General features: G+C 38.4%; 1 pseudogene; it reads left to right on the top strand.

Annotated features, from left to right (window-relative positions):
* Positions 1-2,005: 2,005 nt before the first annotated feature.
* LOC122732157 overlaps positions 2,006-21,489 on the top strand; it is a 33,541-nt pseudogene continuing 14,057 nt past the window's right edge.

The following is a 21,489-nucleotide window of genomic DNA, read 5'->3' as shown; positions in this document are numbered from 1 at the left end:
AGGCAACAAGTGCTTGTGGATTGATTGGCTGGCTACTCTGGAGGGCACTGAACCATGTGTCCTGTGGCTGCCTGTAGATCTATGCTTATAGATTTTGTAGGTCAGCTGTAGAGAATTCTTTCATCCCTCATCTCCTCAGTAATCTTGCACCCCAGTGAAGTCACATGAGGTGCCACTGAACCATAGACTCCTCTTCCCATAGGCTCTAGTCCAAGAAGTTCTATCCTTGGGAGCTCTGTCCTGTTGCTCATTGTAGTGGCATTTTCCCTGGCCTTCACTCAGAAGATATGGGCCAAGAACAATTTGCAAAAATTTCCCTTTAACTCCAAGTTGTCTCACTTTTCTTTTTCTACAATAAATTTCAATTCAGGGTAGAAGAATGCTTCTATGCAATTCATTTTGAGTTGACTGTAAAGGGATATTATTCTATGGTTTTGTGCTGTTACCATTGCATTCCCAGAAATTTGGGACTGGAAATGTTTTATGTCAACTGCTGAATGATTCTCTCTATTTTTGGACCTTTGGACCCATTTTATAAGTGAACATAATATGAATTATTTTATGGGTTATTGTAAGTCATTGAATGACCATGAAAATTCCAAATTCACCACCAATAATAGGTTTGTATATTTAATGGGAGGCAAATATGGAAGCTATTATTCTGCGTGGGAATTAAAGAAATTCATGTCATTTTAGAAAATTAAAGTTTTATTCCTTAATACTTTTATTTCTTTTCTTCCTCTCCCACACAAGGGTTTGTCTCCTAGTTGTACTTGATTGTGAATTGAAAATAAGAGTATGTGTTGATGATACTACTCTTTATATGTGTTTGGGTGCGTGTATAAATATAAACAGAGGCAGCTTGGTGTAATGGATAGTGCTCTGGACTTGGAGTCAGGATAACCCTAGGGTCAAATCCTGCCTTAGACACTTACTAGCTGTGAGACCCTGTGTATTTAATCTTTCTGAATCTGTTTTTCTTGTTTTCAAAAGGGGGACAATAATAACAGCTATGCTGGAAAGTTGTGAAGGTCAAATGAGTGAATGGATCTAAGTGAAAAAAGTAGGTAAAAATGTTTTGCCAATCTTAAGCCACTGTGAGCTTAGTGCTGTACATGGCACATAGGAGGTTCTTAATAAATGTTTATTGATTGAAAAACTACATAAATGTGAGTGCATGCATGATGTGAGTGTGTATAGACAGCTACCATAGCTTAAAACTTCACTAGGATTGGGGGCAGCTAGGTGGCACAGTGGATAGAGCACCGGCCCTGGAATCAGGAGGACCTTAGTTCAAATCAGGCCTTAGACACTTAACACTTACTAGCTGTGTGACCCTGGGCAAGTCACTTAACCCCAATTGCCTCACCAAAACAAAACAAAACAAAAAACTTCGCTAGGATTTTGGGGACATCTTGTATGCATATAGTCATATACTATGCAAATGTATATACATATACAACATATATGTGGTATGTGTATTTGTGTAGTGAAAGTTTAATTCCTTAGGGGGACCACCTAAGGGGACTTCCCTGTAAACTTACAAGGACTCCAGGGACATGGTAATTTAACATTGGAGATATCATATTCCCTGCCCTCTCCTGATTGTGTAGCAATCTAGTGCTGAAAATGCCATATTTAGGTATGATGTGGCAAAGCATGGGTAGTTATGTCATTTTCCTTCTATCCCTTGACAGTAGGTGTCATTTAAAAGGTAGGACAGCTTCTAGTTGGCCCTCTTTTCTTTGACTCTATTGGTGGCATCATGTAACTCTAAGACTTCCAGTTGGGTGGAAAAGGGCTGGCCCTTCTACACCCTGGCATTATGCTGATCCCATTTTGTGCTTTGGTGTTTGTTCTTTGCTGATGTTAGGTGAATGAGTATCTCTCCTGAGATGAACATGTTGAGGCTTGGAGGTGACTTTGTGAATTTGAGAGATCCACAGGTTCTGGATCCATTGAGTGAAGCTGACTGGCATCAAGAGCAATTTATTTATCAGAGAAGATGACTGGAATGATTCCTGGAGTCACAGTGAAGGATGAAAACCAGCAGGAATTTGTTGGGGCCCTGGCCACCTCTCTTTCTTTCTTTCTTTCTTTCTTTCTTTCTTTCTTTCTTTCTTTCTTTCTTTCTTTCTTTCTTTCTTTCTTTTTTTGCAGGGCAATGAGGGTTAAGTGACTTGCCCAGGATCACATAGCTAGTAAGTGTCAAGTGTCTGAAGCTGGATTTGAACTCAGGTCTTCCTGAATCCAGCCTGGCCACCTTTTAAAAAAATCAGCAAAGGGGCAGCTAGGTGGCGCAGTGGATAGAGCACCGATCCTGGAGTCAGGAGTACCTGAGTTCAAATCCTGGCCTCAGAACATTGACACTTACTAGCTGTGTGACCCTGGGCAAGTCACTTAACCCCAATTGCCTCACCAAAAAAAAAAAAAGTGCAAAAAAAAATTAGCAAAGCTGAAAGTCCTTGAATGAGTGGACATGATCAAATTGTCAAAACATGAGAAGATGGTGCCCTATGACAAGAACTGCTTCTACACCTAGGCTGCCTCCATGGCCCATCACCTGTACCTTTCAGGTGGTGTGGTTGTGGGATCCATGACTAAGCTTTACAGTGGGTACCAGCACAATGGGGTCATGCTCAGTCATTTCAGCAGAACATGCTCCAAAAGGTCCTGCAAGCCTTGGAAGATCTCAAGCTGGTGGAAAAGGAAGAGGCTGGGGGCTGGAAGTTGATACAACAGGGACAGAGAGACCTGGATAAGAATTGCTGGACTGGTGGCAGTTACTGACAAGAAACATCAGGACAAAATAAATACACTGGATTCATTAATAAATTGTCTTGTTTGTTTTTTAAAAAAAAAAAAAGATGTTGAGAAGAGGATCGGTTCAAACCTGACCTGTTTTAAAAAGCAGATATGTATCAAGAATTATTTGGATAGTGCAAAATTGAGGTGAAATGTAATGACCAATCATCAGTCCTACAAATTACTTTATGTTCTGATTTTGTTTCAGTATCAGTCTAATCAGGTTTCAATTAAAAGTTAAAGTTACTAAATCCTGATTTAAGTTTGCTGTCAAATTGTGCTGGTTAATATTCCAGGTTTAGAATTTTCTTTGTGTCCAGGATATGAATTCCCCTCATTGAATTCTCTCTCTCTCTCTCATATATATATAACCCTAGCTATTAGCCTGCAGGTAAAAGCTTTAATCGGCATATGTGTTAGTGTATGTATTATATGCGCACACATATAATATAACCATTTTCAGTTCAGAATTTCATTTGAATTCATAGAAATGATAACATTTATTCTTTTTTTGTAAAAATAAATGCTTTTTCAATACTCTTTTGTATTGCTATTTCTCCCTAGTGACTCCACTGCTTCTTAGACCCAACAATGATTCTTGAATTCCTCAAATTAGCCAGATGTCAATAACCACTGGGGAGAATGTGGAAGAATCAGAGTCCTATGAATTTTGGAGAAACACTTCCCATTATATCACTTAGCTCTCTGTAAAACCGAGACACTGGAAAAGAAATGGACTTTGCTACAATTTGAACAATGAATCAGATAGTTTTTCATTTAAGTTTTCTATCTGTACTTAGAGATTTCAAAAGAGCAAAGCAAACAAATATCAGTTTCTAAACATGTTGTATACAACCCAAGTGAAATATTATTTTGCTGGTTGTCATTTAAAAAATGTATAAGTATCTTTTAGCTTAAGGTTTTTTTCAAATTTAGGTAACTATTCTTCCTGCAAATAACATCAAAACACCCAATTACTCCTCAACACACACACACACACACACACACACACACACACACACACACACACATCTGTAAAGAGGTCTCTAAACAAGCGTTCCAGTGCTGTTTAAGTTGCCAACAAACAGCTAGATGAGTAATTGCAGGTGTGCCTGTACTTCTGCCTTCTTTCAGGATTGACTGGAACAAAAACCACACACTTCAAGTGTACTTCTTTTAAAATTGCTCATAGCTAGCACATATGGATACAATTATCGAATTTTCTGTGGAGTCGTAACATCACCAACATCTCCTAATTTCAGCCACTCTGCTAGACATCAACATGCAAACTCCTGAAAGATGACTTCTATGTCATTGCCCCTTTGTCCCTTTTGGAAGAAGTTGGGAGGGAAACAGGGAAGAAAAAAGAAGAGAAGAGAAGAGAACAGAAGAGAAGGAAAGGGAAAGGGAGAGAGGGACAGGGAGACACAGAGACAGAGACAGTTATAATAGCACCATTTGAAAGGAAAAAATTGAAAAAAGATGAAGGTGCACTAAAGAGGGAAAGCTGAGTAAAGGAAATGATTGTTATGGAATTTCAAATGAATCCTCACTTGTTTATCGGAAATTTGCTTTGCAAATTTAATTATGTGTTAAGATTACTTATGGTAATTAAGTAACACTAAAGAAGCATTACACAGCTTCAAGAGCATGTATGGGGGATGACATAACACTATTCTGGAATAGATTTAAAAATCTGAAAATGCTGGATTAGTGAGTGAAGACATGGTAGCCTCATCATGAGAGAGTCAGAGATTGGTTAACATATGAAGTTCCCACTGTAGTTGAATGTCTCATTTTTTGGAAGATATTATCTTCGAAAATCAAAATTAAAACATGATAAACCTTTGAACTTTGCTCCTTCTACTGAATTCCTGCCCTGTCTCTAGTCCAAGAAGGTATCTGTCAGCAGAGGGGGTTGGGTAAAATGGGGAGGGGAATATTGTAAGGTGAGTAAGATCAAATGAGGCTGTTCCTGGAATTCTTCAGATCTCTCTGAAACCTTGCTCCTTTTTCTCCCGATATCCCCTTTCAGGGCTATGAAGGTTGAGGAAACTCTCCACAAAAGGATAATGGAAGGAAAAATTATATTGTAATTCTGATCAGTGAGAACAATCAGAGTAGGGTTCTGTGCCTTCCTATCCTGAAGAAGCAACTACCTGATTTAACATGAAGTTAAATAAAGGCTGAAATATCACACACAGCAGGATTCTGTTTAGCTCCAAATCAGAATGTAGTTTCAACAAATTATGTCTGTCTACGAAAGTTTAATTTAATTTGATTTCTGTACATTTTTAGAAGAGGAAATAGACTACATTTGATATCCTGTGTTAATAAATTCAACAAATTCAACAACAAACATTTGATAAGTGCTTACTATGTGCCGAACATTGTGCCCAACATAAAAAAAAAACAAAAGAAAATAAAACAGTTCCTGCCCTTAAAGAGTTTACATTCTATTGGAGGATTCAACAGCACAGAAGAAAGTAAATACTAAAAATATATAATGTAATTCCTTTTTGAGAGATTGGGATAAAATTTGCTATGCATCCATCAGGAGAATCCAACAAAGCAGAGGTTACAGTCATGCTATCAGGTAAAGCAAAAACACAGGTTAAATAAGTCGAGTCAAATCAGCAAGCATTTATTAAATGCTGACTCTAGAATCAGAAAGACTCATCTTCCTGAGTTCAACTTCAGCTTCAGACAATTACTGTGTGACCCATAGCAAGTCACTTAGCCCTGTTTTGTCTCAGTTTCCTTATTTGTAAAATGAGCTACAGAAAGACATGGAAAATGTCTCCAGGATCTTTGCCAAGAAAAACTCCAAATGGGGTCAGAAAGAGTTGGGCATGACTGAACAACAACAACATGTTGGGCACTCTTCTTAGCACTGGGGGTACAAAGAAAGGCAAACGCTACCAGCCTTCAAGGAGCTTGCAATCGAATGAGTACAAACTGTGTCTGTGTCTGTGTATGCATATGTGTGTATGTGTATATGTATACCCACATATAGCTTGTACACATTAGATTCTATACAATATTATACACACACATACACACATCTATCTCTCTCTCTATATTTCTCTCTCTATATGATAAGTTGGAGGCAATATCAGAGAGAAGGCATTACTAAAAAAGGGGAAAAAACCCCAGACCAATAAAAATTCACAATATCAAGAGATATAATGAGAACTATACCCAAAGTAACCTTGTATAATGAACTAGTATTGGTATTTATATATATGTTATATACAGTACAGTTTCAAGAGGGAGAATACTGATAATGGGGGAATTAGGAAAAGCCTTATGTAAGAGATGGTAGTTGAACTGTGTTTTGAAGGAAGCTAGGAGTTCTAGGAGGGGGAGGAGAAGTAAGATTTCTTTTTTTTTGGGGGGGGGTAGAGGTTGGTGGAAATGTGTTTTTATTGGCATAGGAAATTCCCAGGTAAGAAACTCCTTCTGATATAATTCCATACCTTGTCTTACAACTTTATACAGAATCTTTACCTGAGTCCCTGCTAGCCCTTCACCAAAGATCACATAGTCAGTATGTCAGAGTTGGAATTAGAACTAGGGTCTATCCATTGTTTCACAGCACATGAATAAAAATATTGAATGATCTATTCTTAATTTGGATGGCTGCAAATACAGTAACTCATCTTGATTTAGAACAAAACCAATCGAGTCATTAAAAAAATATGGCAAATAGATCTTTCTTTGTATTAGGTGCTTGACTTCTATAGGTCTCTAGAGAAATGCATGCTCCCAACGATTAGCTGTTAGACTTTGGCCCCCTCCCAGTGTTTTACTATTTCCTGTGAATAGTAAATGTTTTCATCCAGAAAGTTCTCCAGTACATAGTTCTGACCACTTATGTGCATTTTGTGTGGCCTGAGCTTCTGTAGGATTGCGTTGAAAGGACCAAACCTTCAAATCTACTTTGATTGGTTTCCTTGGCTAAATACTATATGTCTTAGAGGGTTAAGGAAGGGTAGCTCCCTATCCATCTCCCTGTTAGGATAAGATTGTAAGGGAAGGATGACTGATGAAGAACAGACCTACACTCAAAGGGTTGTTTTTTTTCTGGCAGTGAAAACCATTGCCTAGAAGAATCGACATGCATACATTCAAGAATTCAGCTGGCACTGTGACTCATGGCATACAGGGGTTTTTTTTTACATTAAATATTATTTTTATAACTCATGCTTTGACCCAGCAAACTCATGATTAGGTTTTTACCTCGGGAGGCAAAGGGTTGTGAAAAACAAATGAGATAACGGGTACAGTGCTTTACAAGCCTTAAACTAATATATGAATGCTAGCTTTTATCACCATCATTGCTGTAATCATTGTTGTCAAGAAAAAAGAGGACTTGATATATAGTTTAAAAAAAAGAGAGAGAGAAGTGGTCCCACCAATCGGGAAAGTAGAAAAGCCCAGAGATCTGGGGACACTATTGTATAGACTGTTCCTGAAGGGGGTGGGAGGGAGAAACATCAAAGCTTTCAGTCTAGATTTATGAGTTGCCCCTGGCATGTATGTTCCTTACTCATATGTCTTCATTCTATGGTTTTGTAAGTCTCTGCCCATTCTTGCCACAGGCACTTTGATGAGAGAATATTTACCAAGCCTACAGATGAAAAGTTATTATAAAATTAATTTTGCTTTGCTTTTTGGTTAGCAAATGTTTCTGATGAGGAGTTAATGGTGTTGGGGGCAGCTAGGTGGCACAGTGGATAAAGCACTGGCCCTGGATTCAGGAGGACCTGAGTTCAAATCTGACCTCAGACACTTGACACGTACTAGCTGTGTGACCCTGGGCAAGTCACTTAACCCCCGTTGTCCCACAAAAACAAAAAAACAAACAGGAGTTAATGGTGTTATCTTAGCTGATTTGTTACATGGGAAGCACCCTGGAGGGGACTCTAGAATCTAGTTTTTTGTAGTACGAGCTGCTTCACATGAGGGATTTGTCATAATCAGTGCCAATTGGGTGAGCAAGCCACTCAAGAGAAAGAAGGGGGTGGTTTGGTATCATTCCCATATCATGGATGTACTGAAATTCTCTGTATATGTGCAGAAGCACACAGGGGTCCTCTCATTTTTCCTCTTTTGGCTACAAATTACAAAAAAAAAAAAAAAATAGAGCAGTAGCATAGTCTGAAGTCCTTGGTATAAACTGTATGAAAAACCCTTATTAGTCTTTCTTATAAATTCCAAACCACTTCCCAAAGCCCGGAAAGGATTCTTCTCTGCAGTGATTAGGATATAGATCAAACTGAGTGAAGGAACACATCTTTGATTCAATCAAGAGAAGTGTCTCGAGCTTGCGCCTTTGATGGGGTAGAAAAGAAAATCCTGAGGGAATGGTTAAAAAGAGATTGAATGATTTTAAAAATCCAGGGTGTGACAAAAATTAAGAGACCACTTTTATGTTTGATGAATCAGAACTATTCCCTAGATTTTGCCTTTCTTTTTAGTCTTGATTATGGAATTTATCTTTGGTTTTGAATCCTACAAATTATAACTTGAAAATGCCTTGGGTAGAGAGATTTTCAATGGTAGGATGGACTTTTGTCCCCTTGGATTTTCTCTTTATGTAAGCAGAGGTGCTTAGAATAACCTAATTAATAAAGTTATCTCTGGCAGACTTTTGGCTAAAATGCAGACTACAGCATTTTTCACGCACATTTTTCTTGATTTTTTCTTAAAGCCTAGCAATATTTTGTTATGTATCACAATTTGTTGAGCTATTCCCTAGTTGATGGGTATCACAGCTATCTCCAGGTCTTTGCTATTACAAAAAGTGCAGCTATTAAATTTTTTGGTATATGTAGGAGTTACTTCTTTGTTCAAGTACACAGTCTTTTTCTCTTTTAACAAATAGTAAATGACAAGCACAGAAAATTATGAAAGTCAGCCAGCTGCCCTAATTCTCAGTTCTGAGTACTGTTGTGCTGTTTGGTTTGGTTATTTTCTGTGAATAGACTGATTTTTGTTCACATTTGCTTATGTCTATGTACTTCGTTAGAACAAAATTTAGTAATTAAAATAATACCTCCAAAATATATTAAAAAATACACCTCATGCATTTCCAACTGAAGCTCTCTTTCATTGGGATAATGGAGAAACTATTCTTTTTTTTTTTTTTTTTAGTGAGGCAATTGGGGTTAAGTGACTTGCCCAGGGTCACACAGCTAGTAAGTGTTAAGTGTCTGAGGCCGAATTTGAACCCAGGCACTCCTGACTCCAGGGCCGGTGCTCTATCCACTGTGCCACCTAGCTGCCCCACTATTCTTTTTCATGACAGGACCATATTCTATTCAAAACCATTTGACTTTGAGAGTATCTTAATGCAATAGTCACTCAAAAAGAAACATAAATGAATTTTTTTTCCTCATCCTTATGGCCCAAATGTTGATTTCTTAAGCTGTGAGGTCTTGGTTTCTGTCAGGTTGTAGGCCTTTGGAAAGTAAGAGTGAATGAATACAGAGATATCAAAAACCAATTTGAGATGACCCCTATTTTAAGCTGTTCCCTCTAGTTCCAAGTGATTTGGAGCAAATTGTTTTTCCACGTGTGGTTCAGTTTCCAAATCTGTAAAATGAATAAATTATTATTCATGGCCCCTTGCTTTAAAAGGACGTTATGAGAGTAAGTTAATGAAAGTGCAAGAACAATTTTTAAGATGCAAAGATTTAGGATAGAATCATCCAAAGGTTCATGACACTCAAATACTTATCTGCAATCCCATTAAACCTGGTTGTTCTTTTCCGTGATGAGGACTGTAACCAATCTTGCCTGCCTAACATATTTCATCTATAGGATTAGAAATGTAGGGCAGGGAGGCAGCTAGATGGCGCAGTGGTTAAAGCACCGGCCCTGGATTCAGGAGTACCTGAGTTCAAATCTGGCCTCAGACACTTGACACTTACTAGCTGTGTGACCCTGGGCAAGTCACTTAACCCCCATTGCTTGCAAAAACCAATCAACCAACCAAACAAACAAACAAAAAGAAATGTAGGGCAGGTAGGGACAATCTTCTCCAACCATTTCTTTGATAGATGAGTGGCACAGTAGAGAGAGCACAGGGCTTGGAATCAGGAAGATTCCTGAGATCAAATCTGGCCTCAGATACTAGCTATGTGATCCTGGGCAAGTCAAACCCTGTTTGCCTCAGTTTTCTCATCTGTAAAATGAGCTGGAGGAGGAAATGGTAAACCCCTCCACTATCTTTGCCAAGAAAGCCCCATATGGGGTCACAAAGAGTTGGTCACGACTGAAATGACTAAGCAACAACAAAAAGGCCCATAGAAAACGAGTGACTTGTTCAATGTAAATGACAGAGCCAGTATTCAAACTTAGGTCCTTTGACTTCAAATTCAGCTTTCTCTCAACTCTACCATTCTGGATCTTTCTCAAGTCTTCCAATAAATACACCAACTGGAATCCATTTAGTGTGCAAGAGGCCTTCTTTGTTTTCTTTTAGGTGGCACAGTAGATAGAACATTGGCCCTGGAGTTGGAAGGACCAGAGTTCAAATCTCACCGCAGACACTTACTAGCTGTGTGACCCTGGGCAAATCACATCACTTAACCCCGATTACCTTAAACATCCAGAGCCATCTCTAGTCATCCAGACATATATGACATTACCCTGATGTCACGGTTCTCTTCCAGAATGAAGGACAAACAACAACAATGATGCCAATGCACAGCATGGGTTTGTTTTGATTATCTTTCTCTCTCCCCAAGTGACCAGCCAATCTTATTTTTTTTATATATTTCTTTGCTGACATTCCTTTTTCAAAAATACATTTTTACTTATATCTTTTGTTTTTATATTCCTTATATTTTCCTCAATATATCTCTCCCTTCCTGTCACAGAGTCTTTTGTAACTGAAAAAGGAAAAGATTAAAAAAATTAGTAAATCCTTTTAATACATCAATGCAATGTTCTATATGCAGAACCCCCTATCAATTGCAAAGGAGCAGGGAAAGGTATCTTTGCATATCTCTTGCAGAGATACCTTATAGAATTATGGTATTAAGATGTAACAAAAATGGATTTTTTTCCACATAGTAATTTGGAGTCATTTAAAGAACATGGCAATTTCCTAAAAAAACCAATCCTGTCCACTTTTTTCTTCCTGCTCAATTTGGGGCACAATTCATTGTCTATTTACAATGTCTTTCCTAGATCTAGTTACTGATAGATAGGATCTACTAGCTGTCCATCTAATTGCATGTCATAGTTTAGAGTAGAAGTTCTTAAACTTTTTTGTTTCATTGACCCTCTTGGGCAGTCTGGTGAAGCCTATGGACCCCTCCTCAGAATAATGATTCTAAATGCATAAAATATCTAGGACTACAAAAGAAATCAATTATAGTAAAACATAGTTAATTATATGTACATATGGGTGTGTGTATGTATATAAGTATGAAACAAATTCATGTACCCTAAGTTAAGAACCACTGGTCTAGACAAGAGGCATACTTTATCCATTTGGTTTTTAGGCTTTACTCTGGGGAGTGGCTGAATCTCTTTTCCAGGAGACTCTGCAGCGTGGGGGGCTTCCTGCCACCAGTACGTTGTCATCAGCAACCAGGAACATCTGGAGGAGCTCACCACTTATGTGAAGCCCTCTTCATCTTGGTCTATACTCTGGCCATCTTCCATAACAGTGACAAACCCTTTTGGCAAGAAAGCACCTTCCTGTTTTATGTCTTGTCTGATATTAATGACCAGAGGGTTGTCAAACAAGGTTATCTCTGCTTTATCTTTCAAGGAATTTTGCATAATTTTGAGAAATCACTTGAGAGATGGCATGTTCACAGAGATCCTTGAAGATTCTATTTTGCTGTACTGACTCAAAAGCTTTTAAAAATCACTAGCTGGGGCAGCTAGGTGGCGCAGTGGATAGAGCACCGGCCCTGGAGTCAGGAGTACCTGGGTTCAAATCTGGCCTTAGACACTGAACACTTACTAGCTGTGTGACCCTGGGCAAGTCACTTAACCCCAATTGCCTCACTTAAAAAAACCCAAAAAAACAAAACAAAACAAAATCACTAGCAAATAATAAGTACAGTGGGATCTCATATTCACCATATCTTGTAATCAATTGCAAGATAGGAAAAATGTGTTCTCTTGTGGAATACTTGTGAAAGCCTTGTGAAAGGCTGCCTCTTCATAACACCCTCATGAAGAATGTCGTTTAGTGCATGTGTATATTATTTACACAAACATTTTTATAGAGTTTGTCAAATATTGATGTTCTCTTAGATACCTTTAAAAAAAAATTAATAGAGTCTGAGCTCCCCCCCATACCTCTGCTATCTCCCTTTCCTATAACTCCCACCAATGCAATAACCAACCATGATTCTAGAGGACTGTTGAAGAACTCTGCTACCCACTTCCTGACAGATGGTGAGTTCAAGATGGGTTGAACCATATTCGTGGAAGGACACACATGTACATGCATGTACAATTTTGCACATGGAATTTGTTTAGCTTGGTTATTCATGTTAGTACAATGGTTTTGTTTTTCTTTTAAATTTGGAGCATGGGAGAGCAAATAAATGCTAATTGAAAAATAAAGCAAAATGAAAAATAAAAAAAAATAAAACAAAGAATTTCAGATCTAACAAAAAATAAAGAAATAAATGACCTCACATTTATGTTGCTACCAGCATGGACCTCCTCTCTATAATCTTGGTTCAGCTCAGCTCTTTTACCCATCTTTGGTCTCTTTAGTGCAATTTCTGCTTCCTCTGTAAGCTCTGAACTATGGTAGTAAAGAATTGTGATAGTAAAGTCTAAGTGTTGTGGTCCTGTTGTCCTTGATGCTGAAAATTGTTTGTTATAAATTTTTTTTGTAGATCTTTTCCATCTTTTGTCTGTTTGTTGTTCTTCCAGTTTTATTTTTAAGAGCCCTCAGGCTGATTTAACTGAGTTGGGTCTCTCTCAAGGTTTTCTTTAAACTGGTTTTATCCTCTACTGCTTTCTTCTGTTTTATGAGGTGATACTGCTCATAATCTTCCATCATCCTTTGCTGCAAGATTTTTACGAATGAGTTTATATTCCAAGTCTTTGTTGCCTTTAGCTTCCATATATATTTTGCTTAGCAAGTAAGTAGTTTTCTTATTTAGTTCCTTTTTAAGTTCTTTTAGTCTCCTTGTTATGGACAGATTTACAATAGTTAAACTTCTGTCTGAAATGAGTGCAATCAGTGTTAATGTCATTTCTTTCATCCATATCCCATTTTCTTGCATCAATCATATGTTTAAATAGGTTGGTCTGGAGTTTTGGTTCCTTCCATGTCTTTTAAAAATTTTTTCTTCTGGTTTTGTATTAATTTCAGCTTTTGTTCTAGCAAGTTAGTGATATGATTCTATAGAGATAGTTTATTTCGGAATGACTTCCAGCATCAGTAACTGGCCATTTCATGATCATTAAAATATAATCAATGCCATTTTTTTGTGATGTTAGTAGACTTGTAGGATTGCCTGATTCTTTTCTAGAAGAAAATATTCATAAAGTATAGTCACGAGGGTTCTGTGTAGGTTGCAAATCTTTGGCCCCTCTCATTCTTTGTTCCTGATTCATGTTTTCCAACATAATTTTCAGCATGCCTGTTTATTTATACCTTTGTACTGAAGTCACCAAGGATTAAAGCAATTGCTGATTTACTAATTAGGGCGATCCTGTCAAGTTTTTCCATAGAATTTCTCTGTTACTTTATCTTTAGAACTAGATTATTTTAATGGAGGTTTTTTCTTTTGTGTGTGTGTGTGGGGGGGAGGTGGGGATACTTCTGAGGTATATGAACTTATCAAATGGCCCATGAAATGATTTTTCTTGTTGCTTTGGACTCATGCTAAAACCAACTCTGAGAACTCTTATTCTTATATCTCAAAGGAGATCCTTTGAATCAGCCTTCCATGTCTCTGGTTTCATTTACAGTGAAATAGTCAAGATTAATATGATTTGTTTCTTCTAGTAGTCTGTTAATTCTTAGGTAGTTGGACAAGGATCTCACATTTAGGGCACTGATAGCCAAGTTATAGTTTATAGAAGATCTAAAAATGGTAACTCCTAGCATGTCTGTTTATCCCCCCACTACTTTTTCTCTGTCATGGCAGAAGCAGAATGGGGCTCAAAACTTAGAGACATTTTGTATTTTTATTTATTTATGTGTTTGAATTAAACTCAAGGGCAAATTTTTCAGACCATTCTATTTATCTTTCACCTCTCTTGTTAGGATCTGTTAATTGACACTCATTAAGGTTGTTAGTACTCTAAGGATGTGTAATTTAATAGATGTAAGCAGTCCCAGCAGAACAAATAATAACCACCTATGCTTAGTAGACAGATGGTCTTTGAGATATGCTGTTGAAAAAGTCATCACTCTGCAACTAACATGGAGGTGAACCTCTCTGAGCTCAGCTAGGCTGGTCCTTAGACAATAAACATCCTGTCTATCATCATGCTCAGACTACAGACAGCTAGGTGGCACAGTGAATAGAGTATTGAACTTGGAGTCAAGAAGACCTGGGTTCAAATCCTGCCTCAGATACTCACTAGCTGTGTGATCCTGGGCAAATCACTTAACATCTCTGTGACTCAGTTTCCTCATCTCCAAAATGAGAATAATATGATAGCACCTATCTCATAGGGTCGTGATGAGGATCAAATGAGTTAACATATGCAAGTGCTTTGCAAACTTTAAAGCTATAAATTCTAGTTATTATTATTATTCCATTATTTTTCAGTTTGGTAGGTCCTACCAGAGTTTATCTTCCATTGGCAAAGGGGAATATCTCCACCCACCATGATGAAGCATCATTGTGGGACTTCAGTGGTGGAAGATAACTAATTTTGTTGTTCAGTCATTTCAGTTTTGTCCAACTCTTGGAGACCCATTTGGTTTTTTGTTTGTTTGTTTTTTGGCAAAGATACTGGAGTGGTTTTCCATTTCCTTCTCCAGCTCATTTTACAGATGAGGAAATTGAGGCAAATAGGGTTAAGTGACTTGTCTAGAGTCACACAGCTAGGAAGTGTCTGAAGCCAGATTTGAACTCAGGAAAATGTCTTCCTGACTTCAGGCCCAGCACTCTACTCACTGTGCTGCCTAGCTGTCCAGATGAGTAATAGACATATTTAAATATTTGCATGCTTGGCAACATGTGTTCTAAAGATCTCATTATAAGGCAAGATTGACTCTCTTTCCTTTCTCCCCAATATCATTGGCTAACTAATGCTGTGAATAGGAATCAGGTCAATGAATGATGACTTTAATTGCTTATCATGCCATCATTGGTTGTCTTGATAACAGATAGCTCAGTCATCTGGTGCCTGGGGCTATAGGAACACAGAAGGATGCTAGATGTTGTGGAAGTATGAGAGTTTCCAGACAGTAATCTTAAAACACATTATTGTTAGGGAAATCCCAGAGGAAGAGGTGGACCCTTGAATTCTCAAATTCTGCTTAGCATTTTCCTTACCACCTCTTAAGCCACTATGAGTAGTAGATACACATGGAGTGTCCATGTCCCCAGATGAGGTGATGGCCCCAGATATCCACCCCCCCAACTATCTCCTTCACTCCATTCTCTGATGAAGAGGTGGCTCTTCTTGCCAAACAAACCCTTCCACTTGCACCATTGATCCCATCACCTCCTGTTTTCTCCAGCATATTGTCCCCTCCGTTAACTGCTCCCCTATCCTTTATCTCTTTCTGTTTATGTCTCTCTTTCTGTCTTTGTCTCTCTGTCTGTGTCTCTCTTGGTCTCTCTCTTTCTGTCTCGCTCTCCTACAATATTTATTTATCTACTGGCTCCTATCTGCTGACTAAAAACATACCCCTATCTCTTCCATCCTTAAAAAATTCTGGCTTAATCTGACCATCCCTCTAGCTCTTGCTACTTCTCCTCTCCTTTTTGGCTAAACTCTTTTTTTTTTTTTTTTAGTGAGGCAATTGGGATTAAGTGACTTGCCCAGGGTCACACAGCTAGTAAGTATTAAGTGTCTGAGGCCAGATTTGAACTCAGGTATTCCTGACTCAAGGGCCAGTGCTCTATCCACTGCACCATCTAGCTGCCCCTTGGCTAAACTCTTGAAGAAAGTCATCTATACTAGGTGGCTCCACTTCCTCTCTTCTCATTTACTTCTAAATTCTTCCAGTCACATCATTCAATTGAAACTTCCCTGTCCAATGTTATCAATGAACTAAAGATAGCCAATCGAATGGTTTTTTCCTCAGTCCTTAGCTTTCTTAACTTCTCTGCAGCCTTTGACACTGTCGATCACCATCTATTCCTGGACATTCTCTCCTTCCAAAGTTTTCATGACGCTCTTCTGTGTTGATGAATGTGGTAAAAATTATTTGTGGTAAAGATTAATATCACAAGTTTTAGCTGAATCATTTGGGAGGGGCCACAGCTGGACCACTGTGAGATTACTATGCTACTGAGATCAGAAGGAGAACTCTCCATGAGCAGCTTTTGAAGAACCTCCCCTTTTTGGGGGAGGAAAGATTGAAGGAGACCTGAAGGGAGGCTAAGCTCTCGGGCACTTCCGGAATGGGAATGCTCTCTCTGGCAGTTGACTGAGGTCTCCAGGATGCGTGAGCAACCTTTGACTGACCGGCTGTTCAGGTTGGTGAGTTACCTACTGAAAGCCCTAAATTCCTTTGAATGAGCTTAGGCTGAGTTTAGAGTTAAGGGCATCTATCTGTATTTCTATTTTCCCATTTCCTTATCTTTGATTTTTATGAGTCTCACCTTTGTTGTTTAATCAATTCCCCGAGTAATAAAATCTGATCCTTTTGTGAATTAAAGCTTAGAGACTCCTTTCTTATTGGCCTGGGAGAAGCATTTAAAAAGAATAATTCAGAAGGGAGATTAAACCTAAAAAAAAGATCCCTCATATATCTGGGACTCCAATATTAAGGCAAGTCACCCAAATAGCTATCAGTATATCCAATTTTGGCCCTCACATTATCCTTTTTCTTGTCTGACAACTTCTCAGTATCCTTTGTCGGACCTTGATCTGTGTTATACCCATTAACCTTGGGTGTCCCCCAAAGCTTTGTCTTGGGCCCTCATCTATTCTCTGTCTATACTCTCTTGCTTGGAAGTCTCATTGGCTTCCATAGGGTCAATGATCATGTCCATCTAAATGATTCCCAGCTCTACATATTCCTTCTCTGAATGCACATGTAATCAAGTGCCATTTGGACTTTTTCAACTAGATGTTCTTAGGCATTTTCAGTTTGACCAAAACGGAACTCCTTATCTCTGCCCTCAAACCCTTCTGGTATCTTCCTGAGTGTTCATGCAAAGCTTTCCAGGTTTTTCTGATGATATGTTTGTCATTGCCTGTGATACCCAATAGTATTCCATTACATTCATATACTAGAATTTGCTCAAGTGTTTCCTAGTTTGAGCACCTGTTTAGGTTCTAGTTCTATGTCATGTTCAAAAGGCTCATAATGACCTTTTAATTGCTTCTCCTGCCTCAAGTCTCTCCTACTCCTATCTATCCTCCACTCAGCTGCCAAAGTGATTTTTCCTCTGGTGCAGTTGTGACCAGTCAGTCACTCTTCAACTCAATCAACTCCAGTGGTTCTCTATTACCTCCGGGATCACATATAAACTCCTCTGGCATTTAAAGCCCTTTATAATCTGGCCTTTTCCTACTCTTCTCTCCCCATTCTCCAATACAGCCACACTGGCTTCCTATCATCTTAGGATCCTAGCATTTCCTCTCCTTACCTTTTTGCTGGCTATTCCTCATACTTAGAATGCTCTGCCTCTGAGGTTCACTGGATTTCCTCAAGACTCAGCCCTTAATCTCACTTTCTATAGGATTCCTTTTTGAATCACACTTCCTGTCCCTTCCTCTTAGCCCTAGTGCCTTTGATCTAAGATAATGATCCATTTGTTGTGGAATCTTTTCAGTCATGCCTGACTCTTCATTTGGGATTTTCTTGGCAAAGATATTTGAGAGGTTTGCCATTCCCTTCTCCAGCTCATTTTACAGATGAGGAAACTGAGGCAAACAGAGTCAAGGGACTAGCCCAGGCTCACACAGCTAGTAAGTGTCTGAAGCTGGATTTGAATTTGGGAAGGTGAGCCCCATGCTCTATCCACAGAACCACCTACTTTCCTTTCATGCTGTATGTATCTTGTGGGTACCAAGTCAATGATAGGTTGTCCCCTCCATTAGAATTTGAGATCCTTGAGGATAGAGACAGTAGGATTTGTTTTTTTTTAACACCTTTTTTGGGGGCATCTCCTGTGCCAGCACATGGTAAACCTTTAATAACTGCTTGTTGTCTGACTGACTGACTTCTAGTTCTCACTCTATGACATTTTATCTTATTTCTGGTGGTCCAATGACAGGTGAAGATTATGAGAAAAGCTCCCTAAGATTCCAAGACTTCATTTCACTCTTGATTAAAATGGTATCTACCAGTCAGTCACCAAGAGAACATGCTTCTGTCAAGTAGGAGTGAATTGTCAAAGAGATTGCAAAGCTGAAGACCAGCCCCCTTGAGGCTGTGGTCCTGACTAGCAGACTTTCTCTTCAATGCCCCACTTTATCTCTTCTCCATCATATTCCACCCCACCCCATGCCACTCTAGACTTTTTTGTTCTTTAGCTTCCTTTCATGTGTGGTCTCTCCTAATTAGAATAGTCAGCTCCTTGAGGGCAGAAACTTTTTCTGCTGGTGTAATGACTCCCAGTTCTTTGCACAGTGTCTGGTGCCTTGGGTGCTTAATAAATGCTTGTTGAGTGGAACATGCCATTTAAAATGGTGCTGTCAGTTCCAGAACCAACAAAAGGCATTTGAATATCATAGGCAAGGCTTAAAAATCGTGATCCTCCTCCCCCCCTCCCCCCTTCTTCCCTCTTTCTCCCCCCTCCCCCCCCCCCAGTCCCTGAGTTACTGTCACCCACCTGGGTCTCTGAGCCTTTCCTGTGGTACAGGTGGCTTGGCTTATCATAAAATAAATGCCTACATGACAAAGGGAGTGACATTTTTGGCATTTAAGATATGTGCATTTGTTAAAAAGTACCATTAAAAAGCATTGATCTCTCCTGCATGTGGTCCCCTAGGCAGCTGTTTACCTTGCCTACCCTTCTTGCTACCTCTGGGGGGGGGGGTTGGTTACTTGTATTTAAAATTATGTTCTCTTCCCAAGGTTCAACAGTTTACACAATCCTCAATAAAGCCTCACAATACTACTAGGCTTTTGGCTGTCTTTGCTTGTTGGCCTGTTGGGTTGATTTTTTTTTCTTCAAATTTTATCACTTTATAGGTACTCTGTTGTGAATGAATGTTATTACTACTTTTTAATTGACTAATGATTAATTAATAATCTGAGTCTACCAAATACCAAATATTATGGTGCAGTGGAAAGCATGCTGAATTTGAAGTCATAGAACCTGAGCTCAAATCCCAGCTTTATTGTATCTACTATCTGTGTGACCTTGGACCAGTAACTTAACCAACCTGGGCTCAGTTTCCTCATCTGTAAAAAGAGGTAATTGAATGAGGTCATATTTTAAGGTCCCTTCCAGCTCCAAATTCTGTGATATAAGTTCCAAACATTCTAGTTTGAAGAAATAATCAGCTTTTTAGTTTTCAACATTTGTTTTTATAAGATTTCTAGTTCCGAAATTTTCTCTCTCTCTCCTTTCCCTTCCCCCTCCCCAAGACATTAAGCAATCTGATATTGATTATATATGTACAATCACATGAAACAACTATCAGATTTTTAAACTAAAAGATGAAGCATTCACACTTTGGAACAATGATGGAACTGTGATTTCATCAACATGGGGAGTCCCTCTTTGTATACAGAGTGTAACCTAGCCACTGCTCTCTCATTGTGAGTGACCCTTGTCCATCTCCTATTAATCTTCCTTCAAGGGTCCAGCTAGTGTTCTAGAGGTTTTCTTCTGGATAATGCATGATTACTAATGGAACAAGGGGCTTGTCCATGAATTAATTATTCCTCTTACCATATTGATGGCCCATTTTGGTTTCTGATCATACTTTTTTCTGAGGCAACATTCTGCATATTGTATAGAGTTGACTTTGGAATCAGAAAGATCTTGGCTCAAGTTCAGACTTAGACATATTGACTGGGGACCCTGGGTAAATAATTTAGCTTCTCTGTGCCCAGATAGTACTGGAGATAGTACTCTAAGGTACACAATAGTTGCTGATCTTCATTGGAAAAAATATAATTTTTTCACACCAGGACAGTTCCTACATCATTGATGTTACAGATCCAAGGGAAAAACAAAACAAAACTAAGGACATTTTTCTGATGACATCCTTTCTGCTTCTCAGTAGTTACAGAGGTAGTGAGGTACAGCCGAAAGAGGACTATTACCTTTCACCATTCCTATTTCCTTATTTGTAAAATTATGCAATTCAGCTAGATGACCTCTAAACTCCCAGGTCTAAATAAATTTACTGTCCTAAGTTTTGTCCTCTCTGTTAGAATTAAAAAAAAAAAACAAACTTCAAATGAATGTTGGACAAATGACAGAACTATCTTTTGTTAAAAAGGTATTAGTATCATTACTATTAACTAAGCTGAATCAAACTAGAATGTCTTTATTTTCTAAATTAAATGTCTTTATAAGGAATCTCTACATGTTGGAGGCAGTGAGGTGGTTCAGTGGACAGGGTGCTGGGCATCAAGAAGACCTAAATTCAAATATGGCCTTAGACACTTAGCTATGTGATCCTGGGCAAGTCACCTAACCTGTATTTGTCTCAGCTTTCTCATCTATAAAATGGGGATAATAACAGTACCTACCTCCCAGGATCATTGTAAGGATAAAATAATATAATATTTGTAAAGTCTTTAGCACATAGCAAGCACATAGTATTATTATTATTATTACTAATGGAAATTGAATATCTTTAAATGGCATTGAGGGATTTAAATAGGAAGAACAGAGGGCTTGGGGGTAGATTGGTTCTGTTTTTTTTTTTTAACTAGTTTATTTATTTATTTATTTATTTATTATTATTATTATTTTTTGCAGGGCAATGGGGGTTAAGTGACTTGCCCAGGGTCACACAGCTAGTAAGTGTCAAGTGTCTGAGACCGAATTTGAACTCAGGTACTCCTGAATCCAGGGCTGGTGCTTTATTCACTGCTCCACCTAGCCGCCCCCAGATTGGTTCTGTTTTAAGGGTCTGAAGAAGAGAAAGAGAAGGGAGGTTAAAAGGGGGAAAATATTAATAGAAAGAGGAGCATGTACTTATATATTTATGCATTATAGCTACCTCTGCCCACCAGTGAGGTGGTTGTAAAATGCACTGAGCTAATCACAAGAAATTCATTAAAATGATGCACATAGAAAGCACTATTATTTACTGGGAAAAATTCTTATGTTATGTAGCAGTACAAAAATAGTTTAGGAATCTGACCTATTGTTATTATTTTAGCATGTGGGATTTTTTTATATGACATCTCAGCTATGTGGCCTCATGTTATGCAGCTCCTAAAAGCTAAGAAAATATTTACCCTTTTAAAAAGCAGTTTAAATATGAATCAATTTTATCCTCATTCATACTTCTTAAAAAGTGAAATAAAATTCCTTTCATCCTACCATAAAAACTCCAGTTTTATTATCATTGTAAAGTCTTCAA

This window comes from Dromiciops gliroides, chromosome 6 (assembly GCF_019393635.1).
Source record: "Dromiciops gliroides isolate mDroGli1 chromosome 6, mDroGli1.pri, whole genome shotgun sequence".
Lineage (NCBI taxonomy): Eukaryota > Metazoa > Chordata > Mammalia > Microbiotheria > Microbiotheriidae > Dromiciops > Dromiciops gliroides.
This window is presented reverse-complemented; position numbering and strand designations above follow the sequence as displayed.